Here is a 27765-nt window from a genome sequence, read left to right on the forward strand (position 1 = left end):
GCCTATGAAATTACCCACCCCTATAAAACTGAGAATCCCATACCCTGGGGCAGCTCTTGCCTTCTGAGATGACCCACACTCTGTGGAGTGTGTTTCTCTTTAAATAAATCCACTTCTTACCTATCACTTTGTCTCTCACTGAATTCTTTCTGCAATGAGACATCAAGAACCTGAGCTTCATTAAGTCTTGAAACCACGTGTGTGATCTCAGTTGGAAGACTGTGCGTTTTGGCTGGGTCTGAGTCCTGGCACATGGGTTCAAGTCCCAATCTGAGGGGCACGGTTTCAATGCCACCTTGAAAAATATGCAAGGGAGTGAGGGACTATAAAATTTTAATAGGAATTTTACCTCTGTCTGGTCCGGTAATCCATTTTCCTCTGGTTCATCCATTTTCTAGTTCACTTCAAGAATAGGACATCGGAGGGCATTTCAAGAGCACAACTGAATTGAATTGGCTTATCAAAATATTTCAGAGTTAATATATATTGAATTTTACAGGGTTTCCTTTAGAGGTATTACACCCTGAGTACATACATCTGGGAACATAGTTGAAATTCTGTGTGAATGTATCCTCCTGTGTCTGTCTAGAAACCTCCTTAGTTCATTCAAAATTTAGAATAATAAAAGCGATTTCCTCTTATTCAAGATACCGCTTGTAAGTTGTTGTTGGTGTTTGATGACCTTTAATTCAAAGCCCCTGCAGGAACAATCATTTCCTGTCATAAGTCTTCTGCTCCTCCTTTATTATGTCCTTAAATCTTCTCTTGGAGTTAGAGATGACCGACAATGGCTTCCTTACAAAAGGGGATTAAAAACCAGGCATAAATACTGGCCTTAGGATATCTGGAAGAAAATTTAAAAAAGAGAAGTCTATTCTGGCCTCCATTGCACATTCTACTGTTTGGAGATTAAGCAGAAGTAAAATCAGTTAAAAACATAGATCTGGCTATTAGTTTGCTTTTGCAAATTGACTGGTGATTGAGATTGAAGAAACTGAAGATATTTGGCAGACATCATCTCAAGGCTTTTGCCTGGTCAGTCAGGTCAGTCTGGAGGGCTTCCCCCCCATCCTCACAAGCCACATTCTTCTCAAGGTTTTCCCATCTAAAGGCAATGCCACCAGTGATTTTCTATTGCATTATTAACTCATTTTTTTCATGGCATTTATCACTAAATTACCATATCTACCTCTTGGTTTGTTTAGCTAAACTACCTGCCTCTAATTCTGACTTAACTGCATTTGTAATAAGCTTTGAAAATCATTTTCTTCTAAAGATAACTTTGGATCTTTGATTCTATCAAAGTAACAACACTGAAGCTGAGTGTCTGACACTTTCACTTCTTCAACAGTTGCCCTGCTTTAGTAAATGGCACTGTCATTCATTCATCCTGTTGCTCAGTCCAAAAGCCATAGACTCTTCTCTTTCCCCTATATTTCATATACTATGTATCAGCAAAGCCTTCAACTCCACTCTCAAAATGCATCTCACCAGCCCAGAGGAACCTCCCTGGTCCAAACAACTATTGTTTCACCTGTTCCCACTGCAGTGTCCTCCCATCCAGCCTTCCTGCTGCCTTTCCTCCCAGAACCTACTATTCTTACTCAGCCAAAGTGAGCTTTAAAAAAAATGATATCAGACCATGTCAATCACCAGCTTAAAGCCCTACAATTACTGCTCCTTCGACTTAGAATAAAATCCAAACTCTGCCATGGCCTCTAAAGCCCTATGTGATCTGTGCCCTATGCTCCCTCTAACCTCATCATTACTGCTTTGGGCATTTAGTTGCTTTATCCCTGACTCATTGGCCTCCTTGTTCTTCCCCAACACACTCACACTTTAGGGCCTTTGTGCTTTGTTTCCACAAGGATCATTTGCTCACTTCATTCTGATTTCTGCTAAAATATCACTTTCCTAAAAAGGCCTTTCTGGATGATACTGAAATAATACTCCTTACTATATGCTCCTGGCCTACTTTATTTTCCTTCAGAGCATATATGTCTGAAATCTGAAACCAAAATAATTTCCTATTCCTGTGTTAAACATCATGGGAAACAGGCATATTTTCCCATCCCTGTGTTAAATAATTCTGGAATCAAATTTACTTCCTTGTCCCTGTGCTAAATAATTCTATGGTGAAGTATAATTTTTCCTTCAGTTTGAAAACAAGCAAAATAACTGAGCTGCTTACTTAAGGAAATGCCTGTTTAATCATAAACAGCTTAGTTACCAAGTTTTGCTTGAAGACTCTCACTTCACTGTGCCCTTCAGTTCAAAGTAATTCTGTCACATATTCTCCTCTATGCCAACCAGCTCACCATATTGCAAGACCCACCTTAAAATTACCCAATTCAGTCCTAATACCCTATAAATACCTTGTTCTAATTTCCCACTCGGAAGCCCAATTATGGTTCTGTTAAGGTGATAGTCAACTTTAATATAGAAATTCAATGAACTTATAGCTTTGACTGACCAGAAGTATTTTTTTTCCTGGTGGTATTTTGGAGAGTTACTCATTGCTAATGCTGGAGGTTCCACCACTATCCCATCAAGACTTGTGACGGAAGGCTCTAGACTTCTGTACTGAAAATAGAATGCTTCCCTAAGGCCCTTTGAGGCTCCCTTTTGGGGATCTCTCCAACAGCAACAGTGATGTGGGTCTGAGCTCTGATTTTTTTTTTTGATGATCTTCCAAATTCTATGTTTATTTTGTCTCCTAGGAATGTAGAACAATGGTAAATCTTTACTCAATTAGAAAATCACTACCTTTAGTAGAAAAACACAAACTACCCTTTTTTGGCCTGTTCTTGTCAGTTTCTGTTGTGAATCTACATAACCCAGATAATTTTGTCTTTGAACCATGGAGTGAACAGTCAGCATGGTTTATTGTCCCCCTGAGTAGAAGAAAGAAAGCTCTTTTAAGGCTAGTACTGAAATGAAGCAGGACCCTGTGGGGGATCCTGGGCACAGAAGCCTTTAAAACAGTTGCTAATCAGGGAAGGGAGAGTATGAAAAGACAAGGGAGGAGCGGCCAAGAAACAGCAGTGCAGCTTTGAGGCAGGGTCCTGGTTTTGTCTCAAGGTATACATATAAAAATATCTTTGAGCTTTTTATAGAACTAAAACCCCCAACAAATGGAAGATGTTAGCATTCTTCATTTCAGAGAAGAGACCACCTGAGGCCAGATTAAAGGAACCAGAAAGGCTCATCAGGAGACTACCTGAGACCAGATTAAAGGTGTGCAGGGCCTGCACACACCCTGATTCTTATCAACAACCCTGCCCTTGAACCATGGCTATAAAACTCCTCACCAAATCTGCCCGGGTTGGGACACACAGTTTTGAGGGGCACCAGCCTGCTCTGTCCCCCTTTGCCTGGCAAAGCAATAAAGCTATTTTTTTCCATTTCACGCAGAACTCTGTCTCTGAGATTCAATTCTGCACAGCTGCACAGAGGCTGAGTTTTCGGCATCACTACCTAGACTGCCTTGGTTACCACATTAGCCCTGGTACCTGGAGGAGTGCTGTTATATAATAGGTGTTCAATAAATATCTGTTTACTAAATAAAAATCTTTTCAGATATAAAATATTTAACAACTAAAAAGTAATTTTTTTAATTACATAAGATGCACCGTTCTGAATTTCTCAAATCACAATTTCTGACTAGGGAATTATTTGAAAAATATGAATGGAGAAAAATGGAAGAAAATCTAATTCATTTATATCTACCTGTCTACATATTGTTACATATCTGTAAAAATCAATGGTAAAATATAAGGCTTTAGTCAGTGGTTGCTGGAGAAGCAAGTTTGAACAAGCCTATGCCCTATGCCCTGTCCCATGGAGATCACATTTTGTGTGTGATGTAGATTCCCTCACATTTCTTAATTTTCCCTGGGATTGGCAAACTAGAGCCTTCCCTGCCTTAGAGCTAGAATATACTTTTTCTGCTTCCTCAAATGTCTATTTTTAGCTGAGGAGGAAAAAGAAAATGTTAATATTTTATTCCCCACTTTAGATTATCTTAAAATACACTGATGGAACATTATACTAAAATAAAAAGGCAAAAATTAGTTAAAGCCAAATAATATTTCCAAGTCAGAGGATCTTATCAATATACCAATATATTAAATATATATAATCAATGATAATCTAATTGGGATATTCTCTCTGTATATGTTAACAGAGTATTACCTCTTCAGAAATTCCCCTGATTACTGTCACTGACATTACTTATTCTATGTTCCACTTCTCAAAGTAATTTAATAAAATTTAATGGAAACAATAACTTTCTGATCTAGCTTTTTAAAGTTTCACAAGCAAATGGGTATCTAAAACAAGAATTCATGGCTTGAAGTTGCAGGCATATCACCCTTGCCAGTTTAAGATGGTTAAGATTATTTTTCTGTATATTTACATATATAAAAGGCATCAATGGACTATATGGAACCCACCAATAAGATAAGTCAAATACTTCCTATTCAAATATTTAACTTTATCACTAGCATTTTTCCTCCAACTCCATATATGCTGAATATATTCAAATTTGTTTAGACATCAGTAAACAGGAAGCTAAACTTGTTAACCTTCCATGGTCTCTCCTAACCTCATCATTAACACTATATCTTATTTCAACAAATATGGCAAGATCAGCTAGTGAGATCCTGCTCACAACATCTAAATTTTTATTTTAGGAAGCTAACAGCAGAGGATTTCCTAAGGTATGTTTCTTCTGCTGGTTCTTTATATCTTAAGCTAGTACTAATTCAACTTTTTGATGTAGTTGTATGGTATTTTGAAACCGCTGCTATTTTATGATTGTTAATTAACATTGTCATTTGTATAACAGAACACTGAGGCATAGTTGTTAAAGTCAATATAACATTTAATTCATTATCTCACTGTCCTATACTTATTGTGGACATAGAGAAAAATATAATCTTCCTGAAATCAATCTCTGATGTTCCCCCACACACAAAGCAAACAAAATAAAATCTCAATGCTAATAGTACAAGGTACAGTGATATAATAAATTGACAAATTCATAGGCTATCTTCTCTATATTGCCCAAAGTACTACTGATTTATTTTAATATACAAAATATAGTTTGAGAAGTAGTGATGTTCAAGGAGAGTCTTACTTTGCCACTAAACTTTATATTCTTGAAAAAGTTACATATTGAGTCTCAGTTTCTTCATTTCTAAAAGGATGGTAATAGTGTCTATTTTCACAAGATATTTCACAGATACAAATGCATATCTCCTAACCTAGAGTGTGGATCATCAGAGCAGCCCAGTGAATAAAACACATTCTTTTTTTAACAAGATAAAATGAGTAAAGAGCAGAGGTTTATTTTTAAACTCTGGTATACTGAGGTCCCTCAGTATATACCTTTAAAAAGAATCTATCTTTTAATTTAATACTTTGAATAGTAACTACTTACCATATATTTATTACAAGCAAATACCTTAATCCCAGCTCTCCACTAAAATTAGGTTGGGCAAATAAGACTTTCTACATATTGTCCTATTTAATTGTTACAACCATCTTAAACAAAATGAGTAGTGACTTGCTTTTAGAGGTGAGAACATCCTGCAATCCCACTCCTGGGCATATGCTCAGAGAGAAACATGGTCCGAAAAGATACAGGCACCCCAATGTTCACTGTAGCACTGTTTACAATAGCCAAGACATGGAAGCAACCTAAATGTCCACTGAGAGAAGGATGGATAAAGAAGATGTGGTAGGGGCTTCCCTGGTGGCGCAGTGGTTGAGAGTCCGCCTGCCGATGCAGGGGACACGGGTTCGTGTCCCAGTCCGGGAAGATCCCACATGCCATGGAGCAGCTGGGCCCGTGAGCCATGGCCTCTGAGCCTGCGCGTCCGGAGCCTGTGCTCCACAATGGGAGAGGCCACAACAGTGAGAGGCCCGCATATGGCAAAAAAAAAAAAAAAAGATGTGGTACATATATACAATGGAATATTACTCAGCCATTAAAAAGAATGAAATAATGCCATTTGCAGCAACATGGATGGACTTAGAGATAGTCATACTCAGTGAAGTAAATCAGACAGAGAAAGACAAATATCGTATGATATCGCTTATATGCGAAATCTAAAAATTGATACAAATGAACTTATTTACAAAAAAGAAACAGACACAGACTTAGAGAACAAACTTATGGTTACGGTGGGGAGGGATAGTTAAGGAGTTTGGGATTGACATGTACACACTGTTATATTTAAAATGGATAATGAACAAGGACCTACTGTATAGCACAGAGAACTCTGCTCAATATTCTGTAACGACCTAATTGGGAAAAGAATTTGAAAAAGGGTAGATGCATGTATATGTATAACTGAATCAATTTGTTGTACACGTGAAACAAACACAACATTGTTAATCAACTGTACTCCAATATAAAGTAAAAAGTAAAAAAAAAAAAAAAAGTTGGGGCTTTGGAATCAGACCAATCTGGGATATGGTATCAGGTTTGCCATCTGTCAACTCTACTAAACTTCATTGGGCCTCAATTTGGGCTCCTAAAAAATGGACATATTAGTGCATTTCTCATAAGTTTGTTAAGAGAATGAAATGAGATATATATAACACACTTAACAGATTGCTTAAAAGCTAGTACATTTAGAGGTAGCTGTTACATTATCGGCCTCAGGAAGAGGTGAGGCCATAAGGGCTGGGACAAATTAAAAATTATTCCCAGGCTTCCAACCTGAAAACCAGGTGGTTCCATTTTCCAAAATTTAAAATATATAATCCTATAATATACAAATATGTCATTTTTTCTCCTGTTCATATCGCTTTCTCACCTCTGAAGAGGGGTTCATATATCATGTGACATGCCATTATCTCCCACAGCTAATGTAGGTACACCCACTGGACATGGACTGACCAGTCATCTTTTTCATTCCTAGAATTTGAGATTAAGACATCAAAAGTGTGGCTAGTCATAGTTACAGGTATGCGAGGTGTAAGGTGTTTTAAACTACTGGCTTGTAGTCTTTTTTGACTATGTATCCTCTGTTAAAGAAATAGAGAAAGGCAACTTCTGGAAAGTAGCAGGAGAATAAACAAAAATTCCGAGGTAAGCTGAGATGAGAGAAATGATGGAACAGAAAGATAGGAAGCACATGGTTGATAAACTGTCAAGTTTCTGAGAGGTCAGGCTGTATTTCCTAAAACTGAGTTCCTTGAGATTGTTCTCAATCCTTTTCAACAAATGTTTTCATTTCTCCTAACTCAATGTTTCTGTTTTTATAACCAAACAATCTCTAAACAGGGGGAAAATGAAATATGTGGATATTGTGGTTGTCCCCCCAACATCCGATTTATTATCTATCATTATATATAGCATTCCTATGACTGTGTGGGACTGCTCACCGCACTTCAAGGTGTGGATCCCGACAGGTTGAAGAACTTGCCACAGCAACTGGTTAGGGAAGTAGCCAGCCATCTTCCTTTGGCCAGGAGGGTTTTTACCCTGAGGGCTTTGGAGAAAGTTCTCTTGCTCTATGAAAAGAACTCTTTAAAGGTTTGTTTTCTTTCTTTTTGAACAGTGTGAATGAAGAAATAAAACGTAGAACTATTGCAACTATTGTGTAACATTCAAAGAAGCCTATTTGGGAACAAAGCTGACTCTCAAAGAACCATAGAGCCAAAAAATCCTAAAGAAAGAGAGCCAAATCAGCTTTTCCCAGATCTATAGTCCTAACTACTTCTGAGCCAATAGATCTCCTTTATTGTTTAAGTAGCCAGTTGAGTTGGGGGTTTTGTTCATTTAAATGAAAGCATTCTGCCTGGTACAGGAGAGAGGAAAAAGGATGAGGAGACATAAAACAATGAAGTCAGTTTGGAGCACAGTGAATTTGACAGTCTTGTAGAATATCCAGGTGGTGATTCCCAGATTCCCAAAACTGATATACAGCTTTGGAGTTCACTGGAGAGATCAAAGAGGGCAATATAAATTGGGAGGGTCATCAGCATAAAGGTGGGAACCAAAGCCCTGGGAATAGTTGAGGTCATCCGGACAGGACACATTTAGGACTAATTGTGTGTTATTTTCTTTTAGTCACCAGTATCATTTGGCTCAGACAAAACTTATCTTAAATATTATTTTTTTAAAATAGGTTTCACTTGCATGTGAAATGTTTCAGAACCATCTAAAAATGAAAACTCTTGGAACTCACAGAAATTCTACTATATGGCAAGAAATATGCAGTTGTTTGAAGTGCTTTTCAGAATGACGTGTTGGAATTTAATGCTAGGGGTTTTCTCATATAGGATATATATATTTAAGGATTTGAACAGAAGGAATAAGTATTAGTTTGCTATTACTATTTACCAGAAGTACAATTTGCAGATGTAACCTTTACCTGGCATTTATGTTTTTACAATTCACTCAGTTTTGAATTCTATGCTAAATAAACAGTACATGTGAATTTATTAATTCCACTGACAATTATATATATATGATATATCTATATGTCTGTCTGTCTGCCTGTCTATCTATCTATACTAAAACAATAAAAAACACTATAGATTTGAAGTTTCTACAGAGTTTATTTTGGAAGAAAGGCAGATTTCTGCTTGCTGCTTATAATCCCCAAATGTATATCAGAAAAACATGTTAAAAAAAGGAAGAAAAAAATATTTGATTGATATAACCCATATATAATCTTTATTGCTAGCATGAATGTTACATCAGAGAGGGATGCAGCACTACTAACACTGGAGAAGGAATTTTAAAAATAAAAACACTGAAACAGAAAATGGAGAAGGGATTAAAAATTAAAGTTGAGGGGAGAACAGTTTACAAAAAGTATAATTACTGGAGATTGATTCAAGATGGCAGAGTAGAAGGATGTGCGCTCACTCCCTCTTGCGAGAGCACCGGAATTACAATGACCTGCTGAACAAACATTGACAGGAAGACACTGGAACTCACAAAAAAGATACCCCACATCCAAAGACAAAGGAGAAGCTGCAATGAGATGGTAGGAGGTGTGCAATCACAATAAAATCAAATCCTATAACTGTTGGGTAGGTGACTCACAAACTGGAGAACAATTATACCCCAGAAGTCTACCCACTGGAGTGAAGGTTCTGAGCCCCACATCAGGCTTCTCAACCTGGGGGTCCAGCAATGGGAGGAGGAATTCCCAGAGAATCAGACTTTGAAGCATAGTGGGATGTGACTTCAGGACTTTGACAGGACTGGGGGAAACAGAGACTCCACTCTTGGAGGGCACACACAACGTAGTGTGCACATCAGGACCCAGGGGAAGGACCAGTGACCCCATGCAAGACTGAACCAGACCTACCTGCTACTGTAGGAAGGTCTCCTGGAGAGGTGGGGAGTGGCTGTGGTTCACTGAGGGGACAAGGATACTGGCAACAAAAGTTCTGGGAACTAATCCTTGGCGTGGGCTGTCTCACAGTCCACCATTAGCCCCACCAAAGGTCCCGTAGGCTCCAGTGCTGGGTTACCTCAGGCCAAACAACCAAAAGGGAGGGAACTCAAACCCACAAATCAGCAGAAAAGTGGAATAAAGTTCTACTGAGCTCTGTCCACCAGAGCAACACCCAGGTCTACCCAGCACCAGTCCCTCCCATCAGGAAGCTTGCACAAGCCTCTAAGATAGCCTCATCCAACAGAGGGCAGACAGCAGAAGCAAGAAGAACTACAATCCTGCAGCCTGTGGAACAAAAACCACATTCACAGAAAGAGAGACAAAATGAAAAGGCAGAGAGGACCTTGTAACAGATAAAGGAACAAGATAAAACCACAGAAAAACAACTAAATGAAGAGGAGATAGGCAAACTTCCAGAAAAAGAATTCAGAATAAAGATAGTGAAGATGATCCAGGACCTCAGAGAAAGAATGGAGGCAAAGATCAAGAAGATGCAAGAAATGTTGGAAAAAGACCTAGAAGAATTAAAGAACAAACACCTTGAAGAATTAAAGAACAAACAGATGAACAGTACAATAACTGAAATGAAAACTACACTAGAAGGAATCAATAGCAGAATAACTGAGGCAGAAGAATGGATAAATGACATGGAAGACAGAATGGTGGAATTCACTGCCACGGAACAGAATAAAGAATAAAGAATGAAAGAAATGAAGACAGCTTAAGAGACCTCTGGGACAACATTAAATGCACCAACATTCACATTATAGGGGTCCCAGAAGGAGAAGAGAGAGAGAAAGGATCTGAGAAAATATTTGAAGAGATTAGATTTGAAAACTTCCCTAACATGAGAAAGGAAACAGCCACCCAAGTCCAGGCAGTGCAGAGAGTCCCAGGCAGGATAAACCCAAGGAGAAACACGTCAAGACACATAGTAATCAAACTGACAAAAATTGAAGACTAAGAAAAATTATTAAAAGCAACAAGGGAAAAATGACAACTAACATACAAATAACCTCCCCTAAGGTTAACAGCAGATTTCTGAGTAGAAACTCTACAAGCCAGAAGGGAGTGGTACGATATATTCAAAGTGATGAAAGGGAAGAACCTACAACAAAGATTACTCTACCCAGCAAGGATCTCACTCAGATTCGACTGGGAAATCAAAAGCTTTACAGACAAGCAAAAGCTAAGAGATTTCAGCACCACAAAACCAGCTCTACAACAAATGTTAAAGGAACTTCTCTAAGTAGGAAAAACAAGAAGAAAAGAACCTACCAAAACAAACCCATAACAATAAAGAATATGGTAATAGGGACATACATATTGATAAATACCTTAAATGTGAATGGATTAAATGCTCCAACCAAAAAACACAGCCTTGTTGAATGGATACAAAAACAACACCCATATATATGCTGTCTACAACAAACCCACTTCAGACCTAGAGACACATACAAACTGAAAGTGAGGGGATAGAAAAAGATATTCCATGCAAATGGAAATCAAAAGGAAGCTGGAGGGCTTCCCTGGTGGCAGAGCGGTGGAGAGTCCACCTGCCAATGCAGGGGATGCAGGTTTGTGCCCCGGTACGGGAAGATCCCACATGCCGCAGAGCGGCTGGGCCCATGAGCCATGGCCTCTGAGCCTGCACGTCCAGAACCTGTGCTCCGCAATGGGAGAGGCCACAACAGCGAGAGGTCCGCATACCGAAAAAAAAAAAAAAAAGAAAGCTGGAGTAGCAATACTCATATCAGATAAAATAGACTTTAAAATAAAGAATGTTACAAGAGACAATGAAGGACACTACATAATGATCAAGGGATCAATCCAAGAAGATATAACAATTATAAATATATATATACACCCAATATAGGAGCACCTCAATACATAAGGCAAATGTTAACAGCTCTAAAAGAGGAAACTGACAGTAACACAATAAGAGTGGGGGACTTTAACACCTCAGTTACACCAATGGACAGATCATACAGACAGAAATTAATAAGGAAACAAAAGCTTTAAATGACATGGTAGACCAGATAGATTTAGTTGATATTTATAGGACATTCCATCAGAAAACAGCAGATTAAACTTTCTTCTGAAGTGCACATGGAACATTCTCTAGGATAGATCACATCTTGGGTCACAAATCAAGTCTCTGTAAATTTAAGAAAATTGAAATCATATCAAGCATCTTTTCGACCACAACACTATGAGATTAGAAATAAATTACAGGGAAAACAGTGTGAAAAACACAAACACATGGAGGCTAAACACTACATTACAAGAGATCACTGATTCTATAAAAGAGGAAGTCAAAAAATACCAAGAGACAAATGACCATGAAAACACAATGATCCAAAACCTAAGGGATGCAGTAAAGGCATTTCTAAGAAGGAAGTTTATAGAAATACAATCCTACCTCAAGAAACAAGAAAAATCTCAAATAAACAATATAACCTTACACCTACAGGAACTAGAGAAAGAAGAAGAAACAAAACCCAAACTTAGTAGAAGGAAAGAAATCATAGAGATCAGAGCAGAAATTAATGAAATAGAAACAAAGAAAACAATAGCAAAGATCAATAAAACTAAAAACTGGTTCTTTGAGAAGATAAACAAAATTGATAAACCTTTAGCCAGGCTCATCAAGAAAAAGAGGGTGAGCACTCCAATCAATACAATTAGAAATGAAAAAGAAGTTACAACAGACACCTCAGAAATACAAGCATCCTAAGAGACTACTACAAACAACTCTATGCCAATAAAATGGACAACCTGGAAGAAATGGACAAATTCCTAGAGAGGTATAACCTTCCAAAACTGAACCAGAAAGAAATACGAAACATGAACAGACCAATCACAAGTAATGAAATTGAAACTGTGACTAAAATCTTCCCCCAAAAAAGTTCAGGACCAGATAGCTTCACAGGTGATTTCTATCAAACATTTAGAGAGGAGATAACACCCATCCTTCCCTTCTCAAACTCCTCCAAAAATTGCAGAGGAAGGAATGCTCCCAAACTCATTCTATAAGGCCACCATCACCCTGACACCAAAACCACAGAAAGATGCTACAAAAAAAAAAAAAAAGAAAATTGCAGACAAATATCACTGATGAATATAGATGCAAAATTCTCAACAAAATACTAGCAAACAGAATCCAACAACACATTAAAAGGATCATACACCATGATCAAGTGGGATTTATCCCAGGGATGCAAGGATTTTTCAGTATATGCATATCAAGCAATGTGATACACCATATGAACAAACTGAAGAATAAAAACAATATGATCATCTCAATAGATGCAGAAAAAGCTTTTGACACAATTCAACACCCATTTATGATAAAAACTCTTCAGGAAGTGGGCATAGAGGGAACCTACCTCAACATAATAAAGGCCATATATGACAAACCCACAGCAAACATCATTCTCAATGGTGAAAAACTGAAAGCATTTCCTCTAAGATCAGGAAGAAGACAAGGATGTCCACTCTTGCCCCTATTATTCAACATGGTTTTGGAAGTCCTAGCCACAGCAATCAGAGAAGAAAAAGAAATAAAAGGAATACAAATTGGAAAAGAAAAATTAAAACTGTCACTGTTTTCAGATGACATGATAGTATACATAGAGAATACTAAAGATGCTACCAGAAAACTACTAGAGCTAATCAATGAATTTGGTAAGGTTTTCAGGATACAAAATTAGTGCCCAGAAATCTCTTCCATCCCTATACAATAACAATGAAAAATCAGAAAGAGAAATTAAGGAAACAATCCCATTCACCATTGCAACAAAAAGAATAAAATACCTAGGAATAAACCTACCTAAGGAGGTAAAAGACCTGTACTCAGAAAACTATAGGACACTGATGAAAGAAATCAAACATGATACAAACAGATGGAGAGATACACCATGTTCTTGGACTGGAAGAATCAAAATTGTGAAAATGACTATACTACCCAAAGCAATCTACATAATACCCATACTACCAAGTGCAATCCCTATCAAATTACCAATGGCAATTTTTACAGAACTAGAACAAAAAAATCTTAAAATTTGTATGGAGACACCAAAGACCCCGAATAGCCAAAGCAATCTTGAGGGAAAAAAAAAGGAGCTGGAGGAATCAGACTTCCTAACTTCAGACTATACTACAAAGCTACAGTAATCAAGACAGTATGGTACCAGCACCAAAACAGAAATATAGATCAATAGAACAGGATAGAAAGCCCAGAGATAAACCCACACACCTATGGTCAACTAATCTCTGACAAAGGAGGCAAGGGTATACAATGGAGAAAAGACAGTCTCTTCATAAGTGGTGCTGGGAAAAATGGGCAGTTACATGTAAAATAATGAAATTAGAACACTCCCTAACACCATTGACAAAAATAAACTCAAAATGGATTTAAGACCTAAATGTAAGACCAGACACTATAAAACTCTTAGAGGCAAATATAGGAAGAACACTCTTTGACATAAATCACAGCAAGATCTTTTTTGACCCACCTCCTAGAGTAATGGAAATAAAAACAAAAATAAACATATGGGAGCTAATGAAATTTATAAGCTTTTACATAGCAACAGATATCATAAACAAGACGAAAACACAACCCTCAGAATGGGAGAAAATATTTGCCAATGAAGCAACTGACAAAGGATTAATCTCCAAAATATACAAACAGCTCATGCAGTTCAACAGCAAAAAAACAAACAACCCAATCGAAAAATAGGCAGAAGACCTAAGTAGACATTTCTCCAAAGAAGATATACAGACTGCCAACAAACACATGAAAGGATGCTCAACATCACTAATCATTAGAGAAATGCAAATCAAAACTACAATGAGGTATCACCTCACACTAGTTAGAATGGACATCAGCAGAGAATCTAGAAACAAAAAATGCTGGAGAGGGTGTGGAGAAAATGGGACCTTCTTGCACTGTTGGTGAGAATGTAAATTGATACAGCCATTATGGAGAACAGTATGGAGGTTTCTTAGAAAACTAAAAATAGAATTACCATATGACCCAGCAATCCCACTACCTGGCATATACCCAGAGAAAACCATAATTCAAAAAACCACATGCACCCCAATGTCCATTGTAGCGCTATTTACCATAGCCAGGTTATGGAAACAACCTAAATGCCCATTGACAGATGAATGAATAAGGAAAAGTGGTACATATATACAATGGAATATTAGCCATAAAAAGGAACAAAATTGGGTCATTTTTAGAGATGTGGATGGACCTAGAGGCTGTTATACAGAGTGAAGTAAATCAGAAAGAGAAAAACAAACATCATATATTAATGTATATATGTGGAATATAGAAAAATGGTACAGATAAACCAGTTTGCAAGGCAGAAATAGAGATGCAGATGTAGAGAACAAACATATGGACACCAAGGGGGGAAACCAGGGAGGCAGGGGTGGTGGTGGTGGTGGGATGCATTGCTTGATTGGGATTGACATATATACAGTAATATGTATAAAATGGATAACTGATAAGTACCATACATATATAAAAAAATTTATTTATAAAAATAAAAATTTTAAAAAAAGAAAATTTGAAAAATGTGTAATTATTTTCCCATAATAGGAATTTCTGGCTATGTCTTTATGATGAAAACAAAACCAAGGGCATTTTGAACAGCAAAGAAAATCAGTATAATCAACTTTCAGAATAACTTTCTACTTTGTGAAGATCTTAACATTGATATATAAAATTGACATTTTTAAATCATCTACTTGAATGTCCTTATACCAGGCATCTTGCCATCAACTTAAGTGGAACTTGCCCCATTTGATAGTGAATACCTTATGTGGAAATTCTGAAAATTCTGTTACAATCTCCAAAATAAATATACCTTGACTTTTTGGATTATTGTGTTTTTGCTTCTTCTTTAAGCTCTCCTTGGACTTCTAGTTATGTGATCTAGGCCTTGGGAAACTAATTAAATCTCAGAACCTCAATTTCCTCATTGCTAAAAAGAGGGAATTAAATCAATATATATATATATTTTTTTTTTGAGAAGGAATTATCCCTTGAAAGTCAGAACTTCTAAAGGTAAATGGATGGGTGCAGTTCTTTGCGAAATCCCTGTATCATGATAAAATACAATTTTATTTTAAAAAAACAGTGATCTTTTCAAGTTATGAACTATAAAAACTTTAGCTCAGCAAGATCATTTTTGAAAACACACTGTCTTTTCAGTTAGTGCCCACCAGATGGAGAAGAAACATGTGGAAGGAATGTGATTCCAAGAGGAAAGCCCTATCAGAATCTCTCCCCGGTTACTGTTTACACTTCTCTCCTCTGCCTTGTGATGCAGTTTTGTACAGTTTGCTTGTGAACAACAGCCTCCCTACAACAGTATTCACTTCTGAAATATCACGACTGGACCACTACGTCTCTTGTGTGTTCTGCTGGGTCTCAAAACTCTCCTTTCTAAAGAACTTGTTTAGAATCTCTTTTATCACTCGTTTTTCCCCATACTCTCACTAACCAAAAATGCTTTGCTATGAAAATGTAAATATAATTTTTCAGACAACACACCCACCCCTGTACAGAAGGCCATAACCTATCTCTTGAGAATCAACCAGATTCTGAATGTGTGGGTCTTCAACCCCTTAGGGAGATCATGAGATCATTATAAGTAGTCCTAAAATATGAGCATAAAGACTTATCTGGAGTATAAGTCAATTTATAACATGCATATTACTGTTTTTCAATTGTGTGATGTGTATGTAATATAAATGTATGTACAGTGCATGTAATAAGTTACATGCACTTAATATGTTATATGCAGAATATTATAAAATGTTTTGGGGATTTACAATATTTAAATTTACTTTTAAATGTTGCTGACCTCAGTATATACCATGTATCATGGCCGGGAGATAGTAAAATACCTCCTTTATCTCACTGATTTGGAACTACCTGAATAAATCACTCTTTACAGTATTATTTGTATACTATCTTGGATCATCTTTTTTATTGGTGGAATCAGAATTTTAGAGAGAGGTGGAAGGGGATAAGACACTAGCTAATCCAATATTCTTGATCTATTATTTACTTTCTCAAGTATATTTTGGCTAGCTGAGTAACTAGTAGTATTTTATTATAAGAATATTGGGCGGGGGGGGGGGGGTAATCAGCCATCCAAGAAAGTATTACCCATGCATGATTTTCTAGATTATAACCAGGTATCTAACTGTCCATCTATACCTACAACATTGGTTGGTGGGCCTCATCAGCCACAAAGTCAGACTAAAAACAGGCCTATGTAGTATTCAAGTGAATGTAACAGCAGAGCTCTAACCAAGACTCCACTTAAAGGGCTTCAGCAAACACCAAGCCAAACCCAGAGCTTCTCCCACCTAGGTTAGCTGTAGGCAAGTCCTTTTCCTTTCTTGCAGCAGATTCCTACCTGGCTACTCAGACGACAAGCCCTCAGGCTCTGTTCATTCTTCAGTTTTTACTGCTAATCACTCCAAAAAAAAGAAAATAGTCCAAGGAAAGTGAAAAATCTCAGGGAAAAATAATCACAATCCTTTGGAAATATTGTTCTGTTGACCCCTAAGCCTAGACACTGTGACTCGATTTGCTAGGATAATAGCAAAGTCAAGTGGTCCCGAATGAATGATTTTGTTACTGAAAGTGGATTCACCCAAACATTACCTAAGAGTGAAAGTACTATGCATATGTTATCCCTGGAAGAAAGTTCCTCATTTCTGCACGTGGACTCCCCAAACCAATTAAGACAGAGCAAGGGTTATATGTTTATTTCTAGTTTTGTTTTGTTTTGTTTTTTTAAACTCTGGAGACCACTATTTGGAGAGCTCCTCTTTCATCAGGCCTCTGCCTAGTTGAGGAATGATGCCCCCCTCTGGTCAGTTCCTCATCAAACCTCACATTTGGATACATTTTATATATATATATATTTTTTTCTTTTTTGAATTTTATTTTATTTTTTTATACAGCAGGTTCTTACTGGTCATCTATTTTATACACATCAGTGTATACATGTCAATCCCAATCTCCCAATTCATCACACCACCACCCCCATCCCCGCCACTTTCCCCCCTTGGTGCCCATACGTTGGATACATTATATATTTTATGAATTCATTTGCTCATTTAGATAGTCTGAAATAACATTAGATACATAAACTTTGGCCTACAGATGCTTTAGGAAGAAAAAAATTCTTAACAGTAGAATAAGTTTCATTTTGTTTTTATTTTAGCTCTAATTTTAAGCAAAAACCTAAATGATTTAATCTGTGCAGACTTGTCAACTATTTTTGGAATGCCTAAAATGCTTAAAGAGCAAGAAGAGGGAGTATGATTGCCAATTCCTCCTTCCAATTATTTAACTGTAAAATAAGGGTCAATTCTAGGCATCATCTAGACACATAGCCAATGATATCGTAAAGCACAGCTGCACTAATTGCAAATGAATTAGGGTGTTTTCTTATTTTATACACACACACACACACATCCATAAATACACCTTTTTGGTAAACCAAAACCTACTAAAAATTGCATGAATCACTTTTATGTTATTTTTCTCCCTTGTAGTAACACTAGTCCTTGTTGCAAAAACATCAGTTAAGTAGTTCCAAGATTAGCATTTGACAAGAGTGTCCTCATTTTTAAAAAGGCTGATACTTTACGTTTTAAAGATCCTCATTTTTGAATTATAGATTATTCTTTTTAAAGGCTCCAGGCATTCTTGTTCTATATCACACAGTCCTGATAAATATTAAAATCAAATAGGGTTCTTAGAATACCTTCTCCAAGCCCAACAGAACCTGGATCAGCATTGGCTTTGATATCCCTGTAGAAAAAGGTTAATGCTAAAATACAATTTTTTAGAAAAGTAATGATAAATAGTGACCAAGTTATTGCCATAAGAATACATGATAGTATTTTTTTTAAAAAACACCATAAATAGCAACTTTTTTTTGAATGGTATCTTTTCAGCTATGTGTTCTATAGTCAAATGTTATAGGAAAATGCATATAATAATCATACACTTTGAGGAGTGCCTGTTATCACAATGAAGGCCCCGAGAAGTTTATCAATGAAAAAAAAAACAAAAAACTCACGTAATTTTGACTAATTCATCTTTTCTCGAATGCATTTGACCAATAATACCCTTTCTCATAGTCATTGGAGAATAAATTTTGAAAAACACTACATTTGAGGAAGTCAAACATGTTATTTTTTAATGTTTTGATTGTTAAATGTATGGTTATTACTCTGACCAGATAGGGTAGGGGGTCCCCGGAGAAAGAGAACCAGGCATGGCTTTCTTGACATAAGAGAGCCATTTTGGGCCTAAACCATATTCTGACCTAAGGCTGGCCACAGTGCTTGCCCTTGAACAAGTCTCAGTAATATTGATCTTAAGAAAACAAAATGGCAGATTTATCAGGCAAGATAGGTAACAACAGCAAAGATAACAAATCAGTTGTAAAGAGTCCCAGTTCTATTTCAATGGTAAAGACTAGCCTAAAGTGCTGTCTTGAGCTGTTTTGCAGAATTTAAATCCCTCCTCAGGTACTCAACCACCAGTTGAACTGAAATCTAAGGAATGTTGATATTGACCTTTTCTGACCCTCCTGACTTCAATCAACTGAAACTTGGACTCTGCCTACCGCCCAAGCCCCTTCATGAATATGTATGTACTTATAGCTTAAGACTTCCCCAGTTTTGCTGTTGGGGAGACATTGCTTTGGGAAAGATCCCCAGTGATCTCCTTCCTTGCTACAAGTAATAAATCTTTTCTTCTCCCGATCTTTGCCTTGGTTGTGTCTTTTGGCTCAACACCCACCTTCGGGTAACATTACTAAGTTATGAAATTATGCTTTAGTTCACATTCAACTGGATGTGTCCACAGCATGCTAGATTCAGAGAACAGATTCCAGCGAACTGGTATGTGGGGGGAGAAATGGGAGGTGGTGTAGAGGAAGGGAATAAGGGAATAATAAAATCCTTGGGTTCCACCTAAGCTAATTCTGAGCTTTGTCCTGCTTATCTTTATTAAAATGACCTGGATGAGTTTCTTTATTAAGTGGATAGATTTACATACAACTGGAAATAAGGTGATTAGAGGAATGTTAAAAAGCCATTGTAGATTGGATAATTTATCAAAAACAACCAGAATAACTTTCAAAAGCAATTGGAAGTTCAGTGAATCTGTGTATCTATTACATATTATATGGATATTCTATCTATCTACTTATCTATCTAGCTAGCTGTCATTTTCTATCTAAAATAATTTTTTAAATGAAAAAATAAAAAAAGATAGAGAATGTTCAGCTCCCTGTTTTCTTCTCTGTCAATTAGCATCTACAGGATTTGATCATGCCACCTTTTGCCACTATATACTTAGAGCATATTCCTCTTATTCCTAACAGCATCAGAATTAGCATATTTCCCTGTCATTATTGATTTACATAGTTATCTCTCTTGTTACCATGTAAGCTCTGTGGAAAAAAAAATGTTTTATTTTATTTATGTTTATATCAACAAAGACTTTTAGCACAGTAGGTGCTAATTTTTTTTTAGTTGAATAAAGGGAATAAACTAAAGAGCCTAACTGTAAGAGATACAAAAATGATATAGGACATATAATCTAAATAGAGATGGTAATATGAAATGGCATTGGTATTAAAGAATTAAGTGGTGTAAACTGTATAAAAAAATCATGTACTAGAGTTGACCCTTGAGCAACGCCACGTTAGGGGCACTGGCTCTCTGGATCCCCTTAAAACTTTACAGTCGGCTCTCCCTATCCGCAGTTCCACCAGCATGGATTCAATTAATCATAGAGCATGTAGTACTGTAGTACATCTTTTTTTTTTTAACTGAAGTAGAGTTAATTTACAATGTTGTGTTAGTTTCGAGTGTACAGTTTAGTAGAACTTTATTTTTAAAAATCTGCATGTCAGTGGACCCATGCAGTTCAAACCCACGTTGTTCAAAGGTCAACCATATTTACTTGTTATTTTTTGTGTGAAGTCCTGTGATTGACAGGATTTTTAAATGTATTCTTTACTTCATTCAAAGAAAAAAAATGTAGATTGTATAAAAAATGCTTATGATAAAGCTAACAAAAATTGTAAGTTAGTAAGTAAAAGCCTAGGAAAAATAGATATTAGAATATTAAAGTGAAGACAGAATCAGATTATTATCCAAACTACAACAGAAGATAGTCTTCAAGTTAAGTTCATATCTTCCTAATGATCAAAACAAAAAAGAAGCAAGATCAGTTCCACCTCACATTATCCACTGATATCCAGAGCTGATCTTCCTAGAACTGAAAGGAAATCTGTAGGTAGATAAAAACAAATCTGTAGGCAGATAGGAAATCTGTAGGCAGATAAAAACAAAGCCATTGTGGGACATCACATTCACATCAAATCACTTTCCAGGGACAGAGTTCTATAACATGACTTGAAAGTGAGTGACAACATTATGTCAAGAAACAAGAAGTTTAATAAAGGACAGAGGAACTAAAATAACGTAGTTTATTTTATGCTGTTTTTAAATCTTAATCTTGATTGGGGAGATGCAAAAGAGTCGATTATCCATAGCAAGGTTTCTCAACAGTGGCATTGAATGCCATTCTAGGCACAGTCATTTTTTGTCGTGTGGGCTGTCCTGTGCTTTGCAGAAGGTTTAGCAGCATCCCTGAGCTCTATCTACTCCATGCCAGCAACGACCTCCCATTCCCCAGTTGTAACGAGCAAAAGTTTTTTGGAAATGTTTCCTGGGGGACAAAACCACCCCCAGTTGAGAAACACTGCTTTAGAGCATTGATTCCCACCTTATGGTAGAATCACAGATCCTTTTAAGAGCCTACTCAAAGCCATGGATTCTTTAACCACAGAAAGACCTGTGTGTACACAAGACAAAAATGCACATGTAATCTTCAGCATTTGTGGACCTTTACTATACCTCTCATTTAAAGAAAGAGTGGATTGGATATCCATCAGACCATTTCATGAACGTTTATTTCTTGCAACTGAATCTTATATACAATTGGGTGGTTTTAAGGGATATATGGAGAAATTGAAAAAGATTGTTCATAGGAATAACTGAAATGAGAGAAAACACTGCTTTAACTAAAGCTCTCCAAAAATATTTCCATGATTAAGATCAAAATAACTTGGACTACCACTTTTCTTTCTGGAGAAGGTAAGGTATATTTTAAATATTAAAATCGTAGTTGTGTTCTAATTGTGTGCTGAGAAGACAACATCAGAAGTGAGATCAGACATAAGAAAAATTATTTACTGAAATCTGTTGTACTTAAATTTGTTGTTTCTACATGACAAGTGACCTTACACTGTTGAATTTGAGAGATGGCCCCATCCCTGCAATTTGAGTGGGCTGTTTCGCCTTGTGGTTCTGGTAAAGAGCACATTGCCCCAAGCAATGTCATTTCAGAGAATACCATCTCCTTGGCCCAGAGACTACATTAAGATGTGGTATATGACCTCACCTGAGTCCTAAGAAGTCAGTCCGGGCAGTTGAGGAAACTTTTTTTCCTGCTGTGTACGCTAAGCCTGGAATTGCTGATGCTGCTTTTGTCCCTACAGTGGGAGCCTTCCACAAATGCTTCTGAGTATTTATGATGTGCCAGCTGTGGTTAAAACAACCAGAGTTACTGCTTTCAATGAGCTTATGTCATAGTGAGGGACAATAAATAAACAAGTAAATAAAATAAATAATATAATTTCAAATACTGATGAGTACTTAAAAGAGAATAAAAGGAAAGACGTAGAGATCTATACCTCCAGATTCTTGATCTTTTAGTTTACAAAATTTAATTATTTAATGAATGGTTTAATTTCTTTTTTAAAGCCAGTATGAAAGTTCAAAGCATTCTTGATAGCATGCTCTAAAGGGAAATAATATAAAAAGACATTATTAAATAATGATCTAGAGTTAGAAAGTGGGAAAATGTTTATTATTTTTATTACTAATACTAAAATCCTGAGGATTTTCCTATTTAGTAAAAATCTACTGCTAACTATTTCCCTCTGTATTCATTTCCTAGGGCTGCTGTAACAAAATACCACAAAATATGTGGCTTAAAACAGCAGAAATTTGTCTCAAGTTCTGGAAGCTAGAAGTCCTAAATGTTCCCTGAAAGGCTCTAGGCTAGGATCCTTCTTTCCCTCTTCCTGGTTTCTGGTGGATGCCTGTGATCCTTGCCATTCCTTGGCTTGTAAATATATCACTCCAATCTCCTTTACATCTTTACATGGCCTTTTCCCTGTGTGTTACTGTGTCCAAAATTCCCTTTCCACAAGGACATCAGTCATTGGCCTAATGCACTAAGACTTCATCTTAACTTGATTATATCTGCAAAGACCCTAATCCCAAGTAAGGTCACTTTCAACAGCACTGGAAGTTAGGACTTGAACATAACTTTCTGGGGGACACAATTTAACCCACTAAACCTTCTACAGATTCTTAAGCATTTAGTACCAAAAATATAAAAATATGCTCACTTACAGAATAAAAACAAACTATAATTACAACTAATTAAATTACGCATAGTTTAAATAACAAAATACTTATTTTGAGAATTACAAAGATATATAGATGACTATTAACCACAGGATTTCTTCCAAAGATACAATGTCATTTCTTTTTTTGACTCAAGTTAAAATAGCATTATTTTATTAGATTTTTAAAAATCATATTCACTTAAAAAACGGTTCATAAAATATAAAAGAAAAATCCATAATCTCTTGAGACAAAGATACTATAAATATTTTATTATACTTCCATACATCTCTCTAGTTGTATGAGCTTTTAATCTATAACATTTCCATATTTTTGTACTGTCAATATTAAGAAACTGATGTTTAGATATTTTTTGTGTTGTTGGAAGCATACTGAATCTGCGTAATCTAGATATCATAGGAGACAGTATTAAAATTTTATGTGATAGACCACAGCCATCTTTCTCTGCAAAATTGCCAACTGATCATGAAATTTTAGATTCTCACACTTGGTTCTCATTTCAGCTCCAATGGTAGACACTTTTTAAAGTGGGCCTTTCTTTTGTGGGACAGATCAAAAGGTAAAAGTTCTTCATTTTTCTTGGCCAGTTAATAAACACTCTTTTAAAATGTCCCCCACTGGTCATTGTTCTGTCTTCTTAAACTATAATAATATATCTACTCCCTTTGCCGTGTGTAAGGGCAGTTATCCACCTTAAGTTTTTCCTTTCTCTAAGCTTAATTGCTTTAATTATATTTCATATAATGCAATTGCAGATGCATTTACTATCTTTCTCACTTTCTCCTGGTTATATGGCCCTTTTAAATTATGTTCTTCAGAACTCATGCAAATTCTCCAGGGACAGTGTGACAAGTACAGTAAAAAGTGGAGTAACGACCATCCTGACTCCTTTCTCTAAAGTTTATTAGCAAATTAAGGTAAATTTAGGCTTTTAATAGTCATGCAACACTCTTGATTCATATTTAGCTTGCTGCCAAATAGAAGCTCAGAGCTTTTCCACATGTGATATTTCTAAGACGTCTTCTCCAATTATCTATTATAATGGGAACTAGCATTAGTAAGGATAATTAAAATACACAGATAATTCTCCAATTACATCTTACCCATTAATCTGAACTCTTACTACAATTAAATCTCTACAGAATCACTAAAAAGTATAAAAACAGATTGGTTTGGAATTTGGTGTCTTTAATTGCATACCTTAGTAAAATGGTCAAAAGTTAAGCAGAGATTCAGAGATAACAGAAAAGCTTTAAGTGTGCTGTGGATAATCTTACTGATAATAACGAAAAGCACTGCATTTTAATATTTTGAACTCTTAGTATTTTAAAGTTCATACATTAGCTTTCCTTTTAAAGCATTTTAGTAATTTACTCCATCTTTCAATTTGACTAATAGGAATTCTGCCTATTTAAAAAAGAATGGTTTCATCATTATGGTTGATATACAAGTCTGATCATTTATGTTTTCATAGACACTTTCATAATGTCTATTAATTCAATGAATACTTGTTGAGTGCCATATATGTATCAGGTCTGTCTCTATTTTGCATTCTGACAAGTTTCTTTGTATACTTGTGTATATGTATGCACATTTACTTCGCTACACTTAATAAGGGCCCATAAGAGTAAAGACAATCCAAAGGACTAAAGTCACTATTTCCTCATATGATCTGCTTTATGGATCTCCTCCCAATTGATCAACAACTCAGGGAAAAGCATGAAGTTCATGAATTCAGTTCTTAGCTCTGTCACTGTCTGCCTAATTTCTGGATAGTAACTAATTTTCTATATTAATAATACAACACAATTTGTGTGATCTTCAAATTTAAATTTAGAGGAAATAATGTAAATAGCAAATTAATAATTAAAGGTGCTTATATGAAGCATTGATATGTGTCAAAACTTTTAGTTTTAATTCTGTAAATGTTTTTGTGTGACATTATCAGAAATATGTCAGAAAAAAAATTTATAAATTGACAAGAATAAAGAAAGAAGAAAAGGTTATTTTGTATCTTCTCTGTTTAGCCCTGTCGCACACTAAGGTCTGTTTAGAGATAACTAATGCATAAAATTACAAAAAATAATCACTTATTTAAAGTCATAGTTGGCCGTCATCCTGTCACATACTGTAAGAGCCACCGTAGTCCATTTGTCTACTTACTGATAAGTTATATTAGTGAATATGAGCCATTATAAATCTTAAGATTATGGATTGAGAGAGTGGAAACTTTAGACGAAACATAGGAACATGACATTGTTTTAAGTACAGCATCACTAAAAATAATATTGACATAAAGACAAACCAAGGGGTGTTCCACTATGCTCTAGAAGAACTGGTCTTGAAGAGTGTTTAGAAAAGAGAAATAGCTGCAGATATCTGCATATAAGAAATAGCTAAACATTTGTATTATCTCCCAATGTGACACATACAAGATGAGGAAGACTAATATTTATGTGATAAACTTACGGAGATGGCGAGAGAATTACTTAAAACAACTTAGAGTTAACAGAAGTGATAGTAACAAGCAGATGTCCAGATTTGGGGAAGAGGGCCAGGGAAAGAAAACATTGAGTCCTCTTGTCATGATGTTTGAAAATTGTGAAATTGAATAAAATCTCACAATATAAAGGAAGAAATGAATAAAGTGATCACAACTTAGAGCCATCCAGGGTCCAGACTTTGTGCATTTTCAAACTATGAAGGTAATCTTCAAGATCTTTTTCTTTCTCCTAACTGGTATTCAAAACAACAATGGGCAAATGAATTGCTCAAATAATAGTTTTCTTTCATTATTTGAGAGTTTCAGGTTCATGGCTAACATCTAAAGAGGAGGATTTGCTCATCTAATCCCGGACCTTTTAATTAGAGGTTCTTAACAAAGCGTGCACTTTTGAATCATGCTAGTACCATGCAGTAGTTTGCACAGCTTATCACAAATGCTCATCTCACATATATCCATACATTTACAAAAAAGCTTGATGTCAGCTCTTCTGTGCTCCTAAGACAGTACCTCCTCTTGCTTGTGTAACCAGGGAAACAGCCTTGTTTCTCAGCCTGAAGAGATGTGGGTCAACATCTAAATAAAAGATAAGTTATAGGAATATCTTGCTGCTGTAGATACAGATATATCTTTATACATGCATTTATTTATTTATTTAATAGCTCCATAGGTAATTCAGTTATTTATTCTTAGTGAAGAACCACTGTCTAATAGAGACTAGACACTCAGGAAGAATCTGCTTAGAAAATAGCAAAATCCCAGCTGCTGATATCTATCCACATGAATAGAACTGAGATTTACAACTTTTTTCATTCCTTTCAGTACTAACTCTACCTCTCATTTTTATCTGAGTTTCCTCCTTTCATTCATCTGTAATCTTGCCTCTAGTAATTGCCACAGACTGTTCGCTTTTGTGACCAATTTTTTATTCATTTTCTCCTTTACCAGCAGTACTTTCACAAAGAAAACATGCCCCTAACTGCCTATAACAGAAAACCACCCTAAACCCTACTCCATTTACTACTCCCGTCCCCACCTGTACTGTATATACATTCCCATCAGAAGAGGGGATTTCACAGAAACTACCACGTAAAAAGCAAGATCAAAAGTCAAAATTTAACAATCTCATGAGACTTGCCAGAATACCACCTCAATGTTTAATGCTGAATTATCCATATATAATGCCGCCTGAACTGCCTCTGTACTCATACAGAAGAGGAAAAAGATGAAAAGATAGGATGAAAACCTTTGCATTTTTAGAGTGCAGATAACCATTTTCTCTTTCATTATGTTACAGTTAATAGCTTTTTTGAATGCTAATAAAACTTGTACGTTTTTCAACACTAGTGATAATGTTCAGTCATTTTCAGAGCAACATAACATTTAGATCCTCAAGTAATGAATTCAAAGGTATGCAATCAGAAGAGTATGGGAAACAAATATCTACAACTGTTTATTAAGAAATTAATTCAATTACAAGAGTCATAGAAGCATTCGATTACCATGCTGCAGTTACTACATTAATCTTAACCATGACACCATACAACTCAAAGTTGCCCATATGATTTCTGAAAAAGTGTGACATGGCAGTCCCTTGTAAATTCTAATAATCAATATATTTAGAAAAGGCAGTAAGGTATCTGTTCAGTGAAACCCATCTGTATTGCCCTGTAGTTGATTCACTGCCCTCATCTTGTTCTTAAGCCTCGCTTTGTCTCCCCAATTTTCTTTTGATTCTCTTACCCTTTGGAATGGTGGATCTCCATGACAGCACCTTGTATAGATTTCTCTGCTAACCCTGAGAGGGATCCTTGACCTTGAAAAAACCCTTATAATATTTTGTATAATTCTGTAATTTTGTTGATCACTAACGTCCGTCTTTCTGAAGCCCTGGGGATCCAGGATGCCATACTCTCTGCAGTCTATTGTAGATTTCCCTTGTTGAAAAGTGCAATAGTGAAAAAAAGATGCTTGCTTTTTACATATACCCATCAATTACTTTTCCCCGACCATGGCTAAAATAGGTTATCCATAGTATGGCCCATAGTAAACAGAATTAAACTATGCTTTATCAGAACATGCAAATTGTTGGAAAATGCCAATCTCTAGACCAGAGCAGAACTTTTGGCAAAGATGAAAATTTTCTTCTATACTGTCCAGTAGGGTAGCCACTGTCACATATGACTACTAAGCACTTGAAAAATGGCTAGTATGACTGAGGAAATGAATTCTCCATTTTATTTTATTTTTATTAATTTAAACTTAAAAATCCAC

General features: G+C 36.1%; 1 protein-coding gene across 1 annotated transcript in view; it reads right to left on the minus strand.

Annotated features, from left to right (window-relative positions):
- NAALADL2 (N-acetylated alpha-linked acidic dipeptidase like 2) overlaps positions 1–27765 on the minus strand; it is an 801118-nt gene that overhangs the window by 298348 nt on the left and 475005 nt on the right. The gene's annotated exons all lie outside the window — the stretch shown is intronic.

This window comes from Globicephala melas, chromosome 4 (genome assembly GCF_963455315.2).
Source record: "Globicephala melas chromosome 4, mGloMel1.2, whole genome shotgun sequence".
NCBI classification, from domain to species: Eukaryota; Metazoa; Chordata; class Mammalia; order Artiodactyla; family Delphinidae; genus Globicephala; species Globicephala melas.